The 18,745-nt window shown below is 39.4% G+C and overlaps 1 long non-coding RNA gene across 1 annotated transcript in view; it reads left to right on the top strand.

Annotated features, from left to right (window-relative positions):
* Positions 1–18,745, top strand: part of LOC134296238 (uncharacterized) — a 320,710-nt gene that overhangs the window by 67,913 nt on the left and 234,052 nt on the right. The gene's annotated exons all lie outside the window — the stretch shown is intronic.

Consider the following 18,745-nt stretch of genomic DNA (forward strand, 5'->3'; position numbering starts at 1 on the left):
AATTCGCAAAAACAACAGATAATTAAAATCAAAAAAGAAGGAAAGATCTTAACAAGAGATGAAGATATAGTATTACAATTTCAAGACTTCTTTAAGGTACTCTATCAAAAAAATAATATAGACCCAAATGAAATCTCACATTATCTGAGCAATCAAGGATTGCAAAAAATAACAGAAAGCCAAAGGAAACTACTAAACAAAGATATAACAGACGAAGAAATTAAAAAAGCTTTAAAACTGATGAGATCCAACTCGGCTCCTTGCCCAGATGGATTTACAACAATTTTCTATAAAGTTCTGGCCGAAGAGATCACGCCTTACCTAAAACAAATAATGAACTCAGTAATAAAAGAAAAAATAATCCCAGAATCTTGAAAACAAGCGGACATAATAGTAATACCAAAGAACAACACAAACAATTCGGACGTAAGAAATTTCAGGCCGATCTCACTATTAAACACGGATTACAAAATTTTTACCACAATTCTAGCAAATAGGTTTAAAACATTTCTGAATAATTGGATAGGAAATGAACAAAAAGGTTTCTTACCAAACAGGCACATGAAGGATAATGTCAGATGTGTACTTGACATCATTGAATATTACGAAACATTTCACCAAAAGGAAATCGCCCTAATAGCTATTGATGCTGAAAAAGCATTTGACAATTTAAATTGGTTTTTTTTAAAATTACTCGTAAAAGAATTGGACATGGGTTATTATTTCGCAAGTGCTATTGAGGTGATCTATACCAAACAGGAAGCAAAACTATTAATTAACGGCCATCACTCAAAACTAATTCCAATTGAAAAAGGAACAAGACAGGGATGTCCCCTTTCCCCTCTGATCTTTATTTTTGCTTTAGAAATCTTGACCAGGAGCATTCGGAAAGATGACCATTTAAAAGGCACTAAAATAAGAAACCAAGAATACAAAATCCGTGCTTTCGCCGACGACATTATATGTTTCATTGAGGAACCACGCTCGCAGTTATCAAAATGGATCAATAAAATTGAAAGTTTTGGCCAGCTAGTAGGTTTTTTCATAAATAAGGAAAAAACTAAAATATTGACAAAAAACATAACAAAAGAAAAACAGAGCAAATTAGAAGAATCTACGGGGTTTAAGATAGTAACAAAAATGAAATATCTTGGAATCTGGATTACTGCAAAAAACGCACAGCTACTAAAAAACAATTATCAAGATAAATGGAAGGAAATTAAAAAAGACTTACAGAATTGGCAAAATTTAAACATTTCCTTGCTAGGTCGAGTGGCGGTCATCAAAATGAATGTGCTCCCAAAACTATTATATTTATTCCAGAATCTACCCATCATAAGGACCCAAAAACCATTCGCGGAATGGAACAAAGACATTTCTAAATTTGTGTGGAAAGGCAAAAGACCAAGAATCAGATATACTGTTATGACTGATCTAACAAAAAGAGGAGGTTTCGGCCTACCAAATTTAAAACTCTATTATGAGGCCTGTGCTTTGCAATGGGTGAAGGAATGGACAACTTTGGAAGATAACAACATACTGACATTAGAAGGTTTTGATTTGCGCCGTGGATGGCACGCGTATGTGGGATATGATAAAAGAAAGGTCGAAAAGACTTTCGTGAGAGCAGCATTAATAAAAGTGTGGGAGAAATATAAGAAACATTTCCACAATAAAACCCCTTTATGGATTTCCTCATTAGAATCCCCTCAAAGACACATTTCACAATGGGTAACCTGGCCGTGTTATAAAGACTTACTGATGAAAAAAAATGGAACCTACGAGCTAAAACCACAGGATACCCTGAAGGAGAAATTCAAAAGTATGTCCTGGTTTCAATATGCTATTATTAAAGAGCAATATATTAAGGACTCTCAAATCGGCTTCAATGACTCCAACATGATTTGGGATAAAATTATGCAATTAAAAAAGAAGACAATCTCCAGGATATATGATACATTACTAGAATGGTCAACAGAGACAGTGACAATTAAAAACTGCATGGTGAACTGGGCCAGAAACATAGGACATCCAATCATGCTAGATGATTGGGAACTAATATGGAACAAAAAGCTGAGGTATACATATGCAGCTGAACTGAAAGAGAACTGGCTAAAGGTCTTTCACCGCTGGTATATGACCCCTAAAAAACTCGGACAGATGTACAAATCCTACAACAATGCTTGCTGGAAATGCAAGATCCATGAAGGCTCTTTTTATCATATCTGGTGGTCCTGTGAAAAGGCAAAAAAATATTGGAAGATAATACATGAAGAGACACAAACCATATTAAATAGGAAATTCCCAATCAAACCAGAATACTACCTACTAGGAATAACGGACTCAGACACACAATTTGAAAAAAATGATGATATTTTATTCATGTACAGTTCAACAGCAGCAAGAATAGCATTTGCTAAAAAATGGAAATTGGCAGAAACCCCAACGAAAGAACTTTGGCTACAGAAACTAGCAGAAATACAAGAAATGGATAAATTAACATTTTTACTGAAAGAATCCAGAGGAAAATGTATCAAGGAAACAAATTGGGAAAAATTTAGAAATTACTTATCAAAGTAAAAACAAAAAGAACGACTATTACAACCTTACTAAACTTACCGATATGGAAGTAATTGGAAGACTCTTACCATACCCTCCCTCTATTACCCCATCCTTTACCCCCCCTCCCCTTCCAATACTTTCCCAACTTCCTCACACCCTTCCTCACCCTTACCTCACCAATTCCCCCTTCCTTCCCCGATCCTCGCCCAGAATATCCCCTCCTTTCCTTTTAGCCTATGTAATTGAGAAATCTTTAATAAAAATTATAAAATAGAAAATAGAATCGCCCCTGATGGTGGGTTACATCAAAACTTTGTGAATTAACAAGACGTTTCAGCCAAGCAGAAGTTGTTCTGATGGTACTCTATTTTTTGGTGTACATTGAACCATTTGGGTTGGAAACTTAGATGCCACTTCTTACCCACAGGAAATACATATCCTGGCATTGGAATCCTGGATTTTGCACTAATTGAGTTTTCACTTGGTCATCAAAAATAGTCTTGCTTATATAAAGTCCAAGATCTAACAATAACAAAGTTTCTTGTCTTTGCTCCAGTTCGTTGGTTTCTTAGGCAGGGCTTGGATTAGCTGAACCAGTAGTAGATCTCTCAGTTTCCTCAGTTTTCACCTGCAATCCAGGTGTGCATGTCCTGGGGTCTTCATCCGTACCAGCTGTTGCAAAGGTTCTCCATCTGCTGTCTTCTTAGTCTTCAATATTTGGCTTTTCCTTTTTTGCCACGAACTCAAAAATGTTGAGTTGCTTTGATAGACATTTAAGCATCTTCTGGAGTCAGTTGGATGAAAGGAAGCACTGACAGCAACTAACAGGGCTTTAAATCTCAGAACAGCAAGCTAGCAGACAATTTCACAGTAGCACAGCTATGTTTGGAATGACCCACAGCTGCTTTCCTGACTTCCTTTTATACCCCAGTGGGAGGAGCAAGAAGGCCAATTAAGAGACATTTTCAGATTTTTTTAAGACTTGAAACTTTATAGCTAAAATAGAATTTTGATTCAATTAAGTCTATATACAATATAGAATTAGTCATAGAATTTAAATTATTTTGTGTTATGGACCTACTCTTCATGATTCGCGATTATACACACACACACACACACACACACAACACACATCCATGTCCAAACACTGGTCTCGAGAGTCATAGTCCAATGCGTGAACCACTACATCACACTGAATCTAAGATCCACTGGGCAACTCTGGGCAAGTCACCCTTTCTCAACCTCATAGACAAGCAAAGGCAAACTCGTCTGAACAAATCTTGCCATGAAAAACCAGTAAGTTGAAAATGACTTAAAGGCATACAGCAACAACAGCAGCAGCAGCAGCAAGATAGGGCTTAGGGTTTCCTGGTCCCTTCCCATAAGGCCAGGAAAATTAACAAAAATAATTCAGAGAATTTACAACATCCCTCGTGGAAGGAATAGGGTTCCTTCACACAATGTTGAACATATAGAAGAAGCCATGTTATTTTACAAAGGTTTAAAATAACAACTTGTTACTTACACTCAACTGCAGTTGTGGACACATGAAGGATGAAGCCAGAAGATAAACCTAATCCCATTCTTCTCTGACTGGTCTGTTTGTATGAGAAGTATTCACCTGGTGAATTCCCCTCTTCCACGCAGCTATTGAAAGTACAGGAGACTACCTCCGGTTTCCTGTCTGGCATCTCTTATATTAGTACAACATCTTGGGTGCAGATTGTTTGTTTCACTGTATTTACAGAACTGCCTTCTAAGCAAAGCCTGAAAAGATCAAGTGTTTCCAATTTTAAAACTGCTCTAAGCCACTTTGGGCCTCAGGTTAGAAGGGCAAAGGCAAAATAAAATGACCAAATAACCAGTAGTCAACATCAGAGAAGAAAAGAAAGAAGCTCAGATGGAGAAGGGCAGAGGCCGAGCTGAGATTCTGCAGGAATGTTTTGCCTTAAATGTTCCTTAAATGTTGAAGTGCAAGTGAAGTAAATTCAAGAAAGCAGGGAAAGTTAAAGTGATGCTGTGATTTTTGGAAGGGAGAGATGTTACCTCTGAGGTTGAGCTAGGTAGCAGGATATCCAGGAGGCATAAAGAAAGGAGAGATTCGGTAAGTAGGACAAGAATGAAGGAAGATAGAGTGAAAGAAATATCACAGAAGAAGGAAAAGGCTGAGAGACAGATACTAGGAAGGTGAGAATTTTGATACAGTGTTGTGAATGCCTTCATATTTTGAATGGAAAGAACTTGAGATTCTTTAAAAATGACTGTGGGGGGATTGTAATTGACAGATCTTTGAGTTTTTAAATTTGACTATATATTCCAATTTTAATGCTAAATTAGGATTGCTAAAATTTCCTCATCTTTAATATTACAACATAGGACCACAGCCTGCAAGTAAGTTAACATATTTAATTGATTTGAAGATGCCATCAATTCTAAGGTGCACACGAATTTCAGTACCACCAAAATGAGATATATGTATATGTGTGTGTGTGTGTGTGTTTGTGGCTTTTTTCTATTGGTGGTAGCAAAATTAGTGTGTGTGTGAAATATGTTAAGCACCTCCGATTATAAGATACTAGCTTTGCCCGGCCACACGTTGCTGTGGCGAAGTATGGTGGTATGGGAAATAAAGTATTGAGGAATTGGTGGTAGTTAAGGTAAAGGGTAAACGTTTTCCCCTGACATTAAGTCCAGTCATGTCTGACTCTGGGGGTTGGTGCTCAATTCCATTTCTAAGCCGAAGAGCCGGCGTTGTCCGTAGACTCCTCCAAGGTCATGTGGGATGACTGCATGGAGCGGCGTTACCTTCCCACTGGAGCAATACCTATTGATGCACTCACATTTGCATGTTTTTGAACTTCTGGGTTGGCAGAAGCTGGGGCTAACAGTGGGGGCTCTGTCCGCTCCTCCAATTCAAACCTGCGGCCTTTCGGTCCAGAAGTTCAGCAGCTCAGCGCTTTAACACGCTGCGCCATCAGGGGATATTATTTCCTAAAGGTTGTGAATATACAATATTTCTGATTGGGGTTTTTTTTGTCTCTTGGAGGCAAGTATGAATGCTGCAATTAGGAAAAATGATTAGGATGTAATGGCCTTGCACCTTTAAACCCTGGCTGTTTCCTCCCTGAGTGATTTTTTTTGTTGGGAGGTGTTAGTTGGCCCTGACTGTTTCCTGTCTGGAATTCCCTTGTTTTCAGAGTGGTGTTGTTTGCGATATTTTATGTGCTTCTACTGTCTGTGGCCCTGAGAAAACAGAGGATTTGCCAGACTTTGATGATGGGAATACTTTGTTGGGAGGTGTTAGCTGGCCCTGATTGTTTCCTGTGTGGAATTCCCCTGTTTTCAGAGTGTTGTTCTTTAGTGTTCTGATTTTAGAGATTGTATTGTTCTGTTTTATTATACAACATTAATTTTTTTATATTCTGATTTTAGTGTTTTTGAATACTTGGAGCCAGATTGTATTCATTTTCACGGTTGACCGCAACACAATAATAATAATAATAATAATAATAATAATAATAATAATAATGACGACTTTGGTAATACACAGTGCTTCACTGCCTTCTCAGCTTCCTTTCTGGAAGAATCCTTTCTTGGGAGGTGTTAGCTGGCCCTGATTGTTTCCTTTGTGGAATTTCCAATTTCCCTGCTTTATTTACTTTCTTTATTTCTTTATTTACTGTCCTGGTTTTAGAGATTATATTGTTCTGCATTATTCTATCCCAGAAATTATTTCATATCAAAGTAGAATCTCACTTATCCAACATTCACTTATACAATGTTCTGGATTATCCAACGCAGTCTGCCTTTTCATGATCAATGTTTTTGTAGTCAGTGTTTTAAATTCATTGTGATATTTTAGTGGTAAATTTGTAAATACAGTACAGTAGAGTCTCACTTATCCAACATAAACGGGCCGGCAGAATGTTGGATAAGCGATTATGTTAGATAATAAGGAGGCATTGAGGAAAAGCTTATTAAATATCAAATTAGGTTATGATTTTACAAATGAAACACCAAAACATCATGTTATACAACAAATTTGGCAGAAAAAGTAGTTCAATACGCAGTAATGCTATGTAGTCATTACTGTATTTATGAATTTAGCACCAAAATATCACAATATATTGAAAACATTGACTACAAAAATGTGTTGGATAATCCAGAACGTTGGATAAGCAAGTGTTGGATAAGTGAGACTCTACTGTAATTACTACATAGCATTACTGCGTGTGGAACTACCTTTTCTGTCAAATTTGTTGTATAATATGATGTTTTGGTGCTTAATTTGTATAACGATTACCTAATTTGATGTTTAATCGGCTTTTCCTGAATCCCTTCTTATTATCCAACATATTCACTTATTCTGCCGGCCTGTTTATGTTGGATAAGTGAGAGTCTACTGTATATTGATAATCTTAAATTATCTGCTTAGAACTGTATAAAATGCACACTGAAGTGGATTATATGGCAGTGTGGAGTCAAGATAATCCAGTGCAAAGCAGATAATATAAGATTATAAATGGGTTATATAGCTGTGTAGAAGGGCCTTGAGTCTACACTACCATATAATCCAGTGCAAATTAGATAATCTGTGGAAGAGGCCTAAGTGAGGCCTAAGTCTGCCTGTCCCCTAACTGAACCCTGGCTGTCCTTTGGCTGAATTGGTTGCTAGGCGACCAAGTGGGCAGAGATTAGCCCTCTAAACTGGCAGCAATTGGATAAAAACAATTATTGCTCTCCCTCTAATTAGGACTTTATTTTTCTTTTCTTTTTGTTGTATCAACCCTGAGGCGTGGGTGATGGGTTGTGTTGTCAAATTTCGAGGTTGGGGGGCCTGTACTTTTGTTGTTTTGTGGGTCGCCGTGATGCCATCACTCTTTTATATATATATAGATATGCCATTTTGAAAGCTGTTTATGGGGGGATGCATCTTAGAACTGATGAAGTACAGTAGGTTTCCAACAAGGACATAGCTGCATTTCATTGCAAGTAATAACCTCCCTTTCTTTCTAGTACAAGTGTAATTTCTAGTTAGTTCTATTATTTGTTACAGAAGGGTGGCTTCACTAAATGGTGGAGAATGAATATCACACAGTATGTGCTGAATAGTTGCTTTGTGTACTGTGAAGGTGATGTTGAGGTGGATAACAAGAGAGTACATTTTGTACCACAGACCAGTAGTGTGTAGCAATTGGGTTTTTAAAGTCACTAAAGATAAATAATTTCATTTTTTTGAGGAATCAGGAAATGTAAGTGTTTATTTTAAAAGCACTAATAATGACAACAAAGAATCAGAGGGTATCGAAGTACAACAGTAACTTTTGATGCTTTCTCTAGGAATAGTTGTGTTTATTGGCTTTGGCTAATGTAAATGGGGAAGGTTTTACTTCAAAATTTACAGGCAACTACAAATTTCAGAAGAAAATACTTAATTTTAAAATTTTGAATGCACAGAGGAAAATAAATAGACAGGTTTTCCCCACCCCTATATATAAAGCAGTCTGATTTTGTAACAAAGAACATTATAAAGTGGCCAGTGTTCTTGAGCATGGTCTCCTAGACCTATAGATAAAAGTGTGATTTTAAGCGACCTCCTGTGGCACAATGGATTTGTCTGCCCGAACCCACTGGCTCAGAAACATACTTTTGGGTAGCATCTACACGGTAGAATTAATGCAGTTTGACATGTTAACTGTTAAGATTCAATGCTATGGAATACTGGGGTTTGTAGTTTGGTGAGGCACTAGCACTCTTTGTCAGAGAAGGCTAAATTCTCAGGATTACATTGTATTGAGCCATGATAGTTAAAGTGGTACCAAACTGCATTAATTCTGCAATGTAGGTGCAGCCTTGGTCTAACCACCCACACCAGGTCATTGCAAGGAGATGGGATCTTCTGCTTCCATGATGCTGGGCTTCCGGAAGGAAGGACAGGATGCACAACCATGTGAAAAATGATATGCTCTTCAAAAGAAGCAAGGTAACCCTGGATAAATTAGACTTGTACTGTATTCTGCTCAGATCTGTGAAACCTGAACAGCTTCCTGTATTACAACAGCTACTGTATTCTGTTCAAAGCTAAAGTTTAATTGAGGTGAGGTGGCATACAAAAAATCAGACAGAATAGTACAGCTGTCCTAAATGTTATGGGCAACTGCTCACCGTTTTAAATCTATACAGTTGCGAAAATTGGTTGCTTACATTTGTGAAAAGTTGGTGAAAGATTGGAGGTGGACAGAATTTGCAAAATAGCAACTCCACGTACTCAGACTTATAAAAAGGGCTGGAACAAGACATTTTCTTGCCTGAGATAGAATAGCAAATTCTTCAAGCACACACGCACACCCCTACACACCTGCCCATGCCATCAAGCTCCACAGTGCCCAAGGTAAGACAAGCTATTTTGGCACCTGAGATGCAGAAGCCCACAAATAGTTCTTTCTTCCTGGCCATAAAAATACATTATGCTGTTGTTACCCCATGACCAGCTGCCTGTGATTTGTTCACTCTGCTTAAATGGGGAGGGGGGTTGCCTAGTTTGTAGATATGTGAGTATAACCTACAGGTGTCCCTCGGTACTTACCTTCCTGTGCATATGTGTTTTTAAATAGATAAGTGCAAAGTACCGGTCTCACCTCATGTACATCTAAACATGTTGGAGGCCTCGTGGACAGTGTACAAGTTGCTGATCTATGTCTTCGACTCCTTTCTGTCCTACAGTGATGCTAATGTGAACCTATCCGTGAGTTTTCTTGGCAAGATTTGTTCAGAGGAGGTTTACCTTTGCCTTCCTCTTAGGCTGAGAAAGTGTAAGTTCCTCAAGGTTATTCAGGAGATTTCTATGGCATTATAGTCTAGCACTCCTAATCACCAGCATCATAATCTAACACTCAAACCACTACATCATACTTTCTGATAAGATGTGCCATATTAAAAAGCAAGCAAAAGCAGTGGTGATATAAGCCATGTGTCGTTGATTTATGGCAAATAAAAATCCTGAAAAATGGAGTAAAATGTTATGTTTTGTCCCTGTTCTACTCCTAATGAACAGAGCAGACCAGTCATAGATGGAGAGGGTGAAATTGATGTAGATGAGCAGACTCTGGCTATGTAATGATAGTTTGAACTGAAAGGTAGACTAGAATAACTTTAGAACAGAATAACTTCTATGTCATTGTACATTGTACATTGTACAACAAAATTAAATGCTTTTCCCAGCACACATCACAAAAACAACACACCCATCCCTCCACACTCCAACCACCACCACACAGCCATCAATGCAAAACCATGGAGTTCAATATAGTTACAGTTCTAGAATAAAAACTATCTCTCAGTCTGTTTGTCCTTGTCTTTGTCATCCTGTACTGTCTACCAGATGATAATAATTCAAAGGAAGAATATGCTGGGTGAGCAGGATCCTTAAGAATGTTCTAAGCTTTCTTAAGGCTGCAGTTCTTCCAAAGTTCTTCCAAAGAAGGGAGAGGGCAACCAAAGATTCTCTGTGCAGAAGTGGTGATCTTTTGGAGCGCCTTCCTATCTGCCACTGTGCAGTTACCAAATCATACACAGATGCAGTAGGTTAGGACACTCTCTTTAGCACAGCATTAGAAAGTCACCAGCAGTTTGTCATTCAGGTGTTGGTTCCTTAGAAGTCTCAAATAGTAAATCTCTGTACTAGGCAATGGCAAGATCTTTTTGGACACTGGATGAGGTTAAATCTCGGCTGACATATGTATGCTGAAGGGCCAGAAGGGCAAAAACATTTAATTCTCAATAATACTTAGAATGGTGTGACTTTCCTGGTGCTGATCATGGCCAATCAGTACCTAACTTGTCAGGAAGGTTGAGCTGCTGCCTAGTTGCCATTGTACAGCCATTGGGAATCCACTGTATAGGGCTGAAATGGATACCTACAACATCCCTAAATGTACTTACAGTGGTAGGACTCTTTCCTCACTTCCCAAATTATGTTATGCCAGCATAAGGCTCTCGGGTGCCTCTATTGTAGAGCTGATACAGGTTGTCACCACTTCTGAGTCAATAAAAAAACCACTTTAAATACCATGGCTCAATGCTGTGGAATCCTGAGATCTTTAGCTTCGTGAGGCACCAGGATTCTTTGGCATAGAAGACTGAAGCCCTTGTAAAACCTCAACTCCCAGTATGCCATAATATCCCAGAATCCCATAGCATTCAGCCATAGCAGTTAAAGTGATGCATCTACGCTGCAGATGCTCCAGAGAGGATTATTGCTGAAACACTGGACACCTCTCTCTTAATTATCAAGAGAGTAGTTGGGATTGCCAAAGAACAAATAAAAATTAGAAGTCACTTTGTCTGATGCTACAGCTCATTTATGTTCACTCTAACAACCTCATCATATGGGGCTAGATTTGGCGGCAAATGCCGATCTAGCCCCGGTCACCAATGGAGGTGGCCAGCTCCCATCAAATGATGTTGTGCCAGTTCTGTGAGTGCAGAGGGGCAGAACCGGCATGCCGCCGCCACCACCCTGGAAACACTGTGTTGACAGATCTATGGGGGAAGCCGCATGCTCCAACTTTCTCCTATGTGATTGCCCTCTTGGCAAGGTGGGTAATGCAGGCTATATGCGGCATGATGTAACGGATTCCCATGCCTCGAGGCAAAGTGGACCACTTCTTTCTTCTGCTGCTAGCTGTCTTATGAGATAGTAAGTCATATGCCTCTTCTAGCAGTTGTGGAAGAGAGACCTTCTCTGAGCTGAGAGTGAAACTGCTTTTGCAACCTTTCTGCAAAAGGTTCTTTTATTGAAACATCTTGATCTTCCAGCAGATGCTGTTAACCACCTGCCACCTGTTCTTTGGACTCCAGCCCCAAAACCACTCATAAAAAAACAAGAGCTTGCTGTCTCCAGAGGATCAATCGTTATGCAAACACACACTTTTTTTCTTTTTCTTTTTACAGCAGGCTGTAATGGAGCAGCTTTGACACCTTTGAGATGGCAGGCATCCATACATATTGTAACTGGGGCTGGGGATACAGTTTTCTCATGTGATGATCCCATTGACTGGCTTGCCAGAATTTGCTTTGTGTTCCCTCACGAACGTGTCTAGGAAAGCTGCTAAAATGCCATTTATTTATACTAACAATCAGAGCATGGAAGATGTAACCAGTTACCATTTTGGGATTTTGTTTTTATTTGTTGTTGATGCTGTCATTCAGGTAATGAGAATGTCACCCTGTTAAATTTCAAAAGCAATGTAACAAGAGGAGGCAAAGCTCATCTTCTCAACTGCTGTAATGTTTTCTAATTGCTTTTTAAATTTACTTCTAATGGGTAATTTTTTTACACATTTCAAAAGGATTTTCCCCAAGTTCTATTCTAGTCTCTTATCAGACTTAATGACTATTGTGTTCAAAGTAACAAACAGTAGCAAAAAGACAATGAGCAAGGCTATGAGTTACTTTTAAACTCTGCCATGGGTGACAGCAATGAATTATTATTAAAACCCTACAACAGATAATGGAAACAAATTCCTTTTAAGAAGTGCTTTGAGCCTCCATCAGCGAAGCCACAAGCTAAGGCCCAAACTCCAATTTTAAAAGTAATTTGCAAATACATTAGATAAAGTAAATAAAGTATAGAGTTGATAACAGCATGGTGATGCAGAGCCATGTAGAACCCTATTTGTGCCTGTGCGGTATGGGAGCTCATTGCTGAACTGCTCTTGGCAAGCAGGAGTCCAGGAAGAGACAACCTGGGGAGGGGATACACATTCCCTCCATCTATCAGCAGGAATACAAGGAGCCATAAGGGTAAAGAGTGAGGAAGGGCCAGGCTGAAGTAATACAAATGTGCATGAAGGGGGCATTTGGATGCCAGAGGGGAGAAGAGCTTTTTCTTGAATGGCACAGGCTGCCAGATAGGGCTGGCCACTTCTGATTGCAAAACTCCAAGGGAAGGTTTCAGGTGGGATCTGTCTACATGAACCAAAGTGCAATCCTGGAACTGCCCTGAATTCACCTTTAAGGCAAAAGCTCTTCTTTTAGACTTTAATGTAGTACACTAAAATTCACGTCTTGCTCTGCAGTTTCCAAGGAAAACTGGGCTATTACTGTGTGTTGCTGTGCTTTGCTATTTACTGTAGATGTGGGTAGTTTCAAGGAAAGGGGGCAGGACAGGTTGCTGGGTGGCAAGTGTTGCCATTTTTTAACATGTCCATGGCTATTTTCTGGGATGTACACTTTGCAACACTACAGACCTGTTCAAATTTTCTGTGAATCCCACAATCGTTGCTCAGAGTAAGGGGAGTACAGTTTACTCATAAATGAGTGGAGGATCACCCTCCTTCACTTGCCAAAGCAGGAGTGGTGGCAGCTCCAGAGCAGCTCTGAAGGCCATCCATCTGCTTGGGAAGCTGGAGAGCACGAGCCACCCCACCATCACTAGGGCTGGGCAGGCAGCTGGTCTACAGAAGGGATGGAGTAAATTACTCACTCCTAGAGAACCCCTAACAATGGTGCTGATTCAAATTTGGAATGTGGACAGCAATGCAATTTCAGTGCTGTGTATAACAGATAGATGTGACATTAACAAGGTGAATTTGGGGTAGCTTTGGGGCTAAATAATCTAAATTATAGCTGGGGTTTTTTGGTGGTGTAGACAAGCCACTATAGGTGAGGTGGGATAGTCAATAACTTGGTAGTTTACTAGTTTTCAAACAGCAATAAGCAAGCTGTCAGAACAATTATCCTGTCTGGACCAATAAAATAATGACTGTTTGACAATGCAGAAATATTGGGCACCCTGATGGTGCTTGTATCACATACACGAAGAGTGCCCTACATCTTCTGCTTCTGTTTTCCCTTCTTCCCCAGGTGGTCTCAGACTTGAGACTGCTCATCCTTGCACTGTTATTACATTTCTTTCTTCATTTGTTCTTTGTATTCTGCCAGATTAGTTAAGAAGTTCTCTTATGCTTCCCTTGCTTGACTCACAGTGGCCATGTTTGCTCCATATCCAAACTAATATTGTTATATATTTCTGTAAAAATACATATTCCTCCACTAGTTTTAGAATAAAATCTGCATCTGTTTGGTTTAGGAGGGGAAAAAACTTCCCCAAGGCCCTTTCCCACATGATCAGCATTTTGTATAACACGTGCCTGTTGGCTGTGCACTCTCCCCTATGCTGGTCTTGAAGGCTGTGGTTCTATGGCAAGGATACTGCGTTTTCTGAGCATTCAAACCACAATATTTTTTATACTTGAGGAAAATGTGATACTTCCCCTCCCAGAAACAACATTTCCATTAAAATGTGGTTGCTCATGCAAATTTTTTCCAGTAACAGATTTACCAATACTATGAGGTTGTGTTTTTTTTAAAAAGCAGCCTTCACATTTAAAAAAAATCTATAATATTACTAGGAGCATTCCTTAGGATGGCAAAGGAAAAGGCAGTTGTACGTCACTATCTGCATATCAGTTTGAAAGCAGAGAAATGTGTAACTATATTTGCACAAGTAATTTTGTGTCTCAGGGACAACAGAGGTAGAGTGCTGGTTGAGATTCCCCAGTGTGATTTGGATGCATCTTGTTTGATCTGTTGCTTCTTCAGTGATAGACTGATACTCTCAGACGTGACTTCATGTTCTCTGACAGATCTACTTTTCCCACTGCTCTCTCTAAATGTTGAAGCTATGGAGAACATATCACATTTCACCTACCTCCCTAAATACAATTTTAATGGGTATATGTATTTCTCGATTATTGAGGATGGCCTTCTGTGGATGTCAAGTTCCATGAAGGTTAATACACCTGGGACAAGTGAGAAAAAACACATATCTTTGTTAAGGGGGAGGAAAGTCCTTAAAGAGGTTTTTCAACAATATGTTCTACTGAGTTTGTTGAGCTCATTTTAAAGTAAGTGAACAAAGGATTGCAGCCGGGAATGTATGAATCTGTTCTGTATCTATTTTTATGACACTCGTGATTATGGGGTTTCTACCCAAAGGTAGTTAGTATTAGGTTCTGAAGGGCCCTCAGTGTGAAATACCATGTGAATCCAGAATAGGTATCCACACTCATTTACAGATCCACCACCAAGCCTTTACCTCTGGAAGACAATCATACTGGCCTATGAATGGCGCATGATGCTGTGGGACAGAAGTATCAAACTTGTGGCCCTCTAGATGTTTGGGACTCAGACTCCCAGAAACCCTAGCCAGCTTGTCCAATGGTAAGGAATTCTGGGAGCTGAAGTCCAAAACACCTGGAGGGCTACAGGTTTGTCACCACTGCTATAGAATATATATTTCTCAGAGATGCTCAGAGATGTCAAAACCATCTCTGAGCATTCCTTCATGGGGAATTCATAGGGTTGTCATAAGTCAAAAAGCAACCTGTTGGCCATCAATATCTGCCACTCCTTTTACTTGCTTTTGTCTAAGGCATTTCCTTTACAGCTAAGAGTTCATGGCATTGACCATTCCAGCTTCTGGTCTGTCATTAACATTACATTGCATAACAAAGGATAAATTTAATACCTAGAGAGACATGGTGCAGAATATTCATACGCCACAACCCAAAATAAAGTAAATGCAAATCTTCATTACCCATGACAACTATTAAATATTGATATTTCCTTCCTGATAACATAAATTTGCAGCACAAGAAACCCAATTATGAGACAACTCAAAATCCCTTCAATTATACATAAACACAACACAAAGAAGAAACACAAGCTGAGCTATGTGAAGCATAAACTTCAGGAATAAACTTGAAACAACACAATGAGACCTGCCAAACAAGACTGTTAAAACTGCCTTTTTCTCGAGTGAGTGGTCAATTAAAATGATGAAGCATAAGGCTGAGATCCTGTGCAACAGTTGGAAAATTTGAACACAACTGAAATTGGAGAACAACCAGATTGTGAGCAGGCTTGCAACCTAGGGCAACTTCAAAATACAGCCAGGTTACATTTGTGAGTGATGGCTGGTCTCATACCAGAATTAACCCAAGATAATGACAGATTTATTCTCGGCTTCAGATGCTCCTTGGGTTTAAAATTAGGCTTTAAATCATGCTATTGTTGTATTATTTTTTTTAAAAAAAATAATTATTTAAAGCAGAGGTGGGAAACGTAATTTTTCTCCCAAATATTGGACTAAAACCTCCATTGTTACTCACCACTTGCTATGCCAACTGTAGCATACAGAACTGAACTTCAATATGGAAGGGTCAAAAGTTCCTATTCCAAGCCTGAAAATAATCCTTTTTCTTCTTGTCACAGGACAGCCACCCTTTCTCAAAGTGTGCTCCACTGAGCCCTTGGGGCACCATGAAGCATACTGAGGGGCTCCACAGTTTCCTCCTCTTCCCTTCTCCTCTTTCCACTCCAGGTTTTCCCTCCTCTTTCCTGCTCCTCCCCTTCCCCCCACTTCCCTTGCCACCAAAAGCCTTTTTCCTTCACTGCCCAGATCCTTTCCCCCTCGCCTTCCTTGCTTCCAAAACCTTATTTCTCTCCTACTGCTTAGGGAGTGCTTTGATTGTGCTTTTCCTGCATGGCAGAAGAGAGTTGAACTGGATGATCCCTGGGGTTTCTCTCATCATCATCATCATCATCATCATCATCATCATCACCACAAAGACTGGATGTCTATCAGTTGGGGATGCTTTGATTGTGCTTTTCCTGCATCATCATCATCATCATTATTATTATTATTATTATTATTATTATTATTATTATTATTATTATTATTATTATTTGATACACAACGAGATTAATACACAGCAAACAAGATCACTATGCTGGCTGTCGTATTGGATCACAGGTCGGACACTTCGTATTCACTGATACAACACGTAGTCCAAGTGTCTAGGACTGTGTGATCTATCGGCAATCAATGTGTGGAGATCCGAGTAAGGTGGCCTTTTGCAGATGACAGGTGGTAATTTTGTCAGTGCTGATTGTTTTTAAGTGCTGACCAAGGTCTTTAGGCTTTGCACCCAGTTTGATGATCACCACTAGCTTGTGTCAGAGTCTTTGCAGTTCAATCTTTAAATCCTCATATTGCGTAAGCTTTTCCAGTTGCTTCTCATCAATTCTGCTGTCACCTGGGATTGTGACATCGACAATCCATGCTTCACTTTTTAGCACGATCATGGAGTCAGGAGTATTGTGTTCCAAAACTCTATCAGTCTGAATTCTGAAGTCCCAGACTAGTTTCATGTGTTCATTTTCTGTAACTTTTTCAGGCTTGTGATCCCACCAGTTCTTTGTCACAGGTAGATGGTATTTGTGGCACAAGTTCCAATGGATCATCTGAGCAATGGTATTTATGCCTCTACTTGTAGAATCAACTGTGAAACAGAAGAACTATTATTATTATTATTATTACTACTACTACTACTACTACTACTACTACTACTACAAAGGCTGGGTGGCCATCTGTCTTTCACTGAAATACTATTAAGCTTATGTTGGTTGAAATCGTTCTTCATCTTAAATATTATATTCTTCTTTCTTTCCTTTTTTTGTACAGTAGAGTCTCACTTATCCAACCTTCACTCATCCAACGTCCTGTTGCCTCCCGCAGTCTGCCTCCCACCTGTATCCACAGTTGTTTCTCTAGGCAGCAATGTGCAGCGGGCCTCTCTGTGTGCCAGGCGATATATGTAGTGTGCATAGGAATTTGTTCATGTTTTTTTCCCCAGTTTGTTCAGACAAACACTCTCCGTCCATCTGCTACTGGCCCATCCCATCTGTCCAATTTTAAAACACATTGCGTCAAAATTTTTGCTCATTCCTGATATATATTATATCTAATATAATATATAAACATTTCTTGGGGCACCACAAGAAACCTTTGCTTCAAAAAGGGCTTTGCAGCTGAAAAAGTCTGAGAACCCCTGCTTTACATGCATTTCTTCTGTGGCTACACAGGTAAGGTAAAACACTAGCAAAGACTACTTTCCCCCATGCAAAACTCCTTCAAAAGACTCATGAACACAGCCATAGTTGTTTTATTTAAAACAAATGATAATTCTAGCAACAGTAAGAACTAGTACTGTTTTAATGAAGAGTCTGAACGCATGATTTTGAAACCATACCCAATGATGGGATATCAGATAAGAAGTGGCCAGAAGAGAGTTCATTTCTTGTGCATCATAATAATCCGGCCTCCTTTTCATAAGCAGGCATTGTGACACTGCTAGATAGGAGCAAACCAAGCCATGGGAGCAATGATTGTTTCTATAAATAGGGAATCATGAAAGCATATCCTGGGCCATTCAGACCCACAAGCATCTCAGAAATCCCTTTCTAGGCCTGGTGAAACATTTTCCACATTTAGGTAATCATGCTGCAACTTATTAGCCTTTAGAAATAAAACCTTCTTATAAATCCCTTGGGCCAGCTAAGGATCTATGCTTCCTGCAAAGATGATGATACAGCACAGAGCCAGGAAAGAAGGTAAATTGCTGCAGATTATTACAACAATATGCTGCCATAAGGTTTTTGAGAAACTATGCAATGATCAGGAAAATCAGGTACAGATGACAACCAGAAGAGGTTATGTATGAAAGCAAGAATAAAGAAGAGAAAGTAGTGCACACAGAGAGAAATGCACACATCTGTTTCTATTGCAGGTGCAAATTGGTTTAGTAGGAAGGGTTTCCCTCCAAGGACACATACAAACTACAATTCAGGATCTGCAAATCTAAAGGAATTTTCAATAATCCTATAAAACTATTATTCTGAGGCTGAAAACTAGTTTACATTATAGTGTAATTGTGGCCTCGGTTCAGCTGAATTTAGAAATACCTCAGTTGAATTAGATGGATCACAAGAGGTACAAAATGTCCTTCCAAAGAAATCTGGAGCCTGTTTTTGTGTTACTTTCATAGGTAAACCTCTCGTAAGTCCCTCAGCCTTTTTCAACGTGACTGGCTCAACACTTCTTGGACGACCGTCTTTATTTTACCTATGTGGAGCCCCTGATAGTGCAGTGGGTTAAACCCTTGTGCCGGCAGGGCTGATGATTTGAAGGTTAGGTTGCTGACCTGAAGGTTGCTGGTTCAAATCCAACCCGGGGAGAGCATGAATGAGCTCCCTCTATCAGCTCCAGTTCCATGCAGGGACATGAGAGAAGCCTCCCACAAGGATGGTAAAGACATCAAAACGTCCAGGTGTCCCC

Source organism: Anolis carolinensis, chromosome 2 (assembly GCF_035594765.1).
Source record: "Anolis carolinensis isolate JA03-04 chromosome 2, rAnoCar3.1.pri, whole genome shotgun sequence".
Taxonomy (NCBI): Eukaryota; Metazoa; Chordata; class Lepidosauria; order Squamata; family Dactyloidae; genus Anolis; species Anolis carolinensis.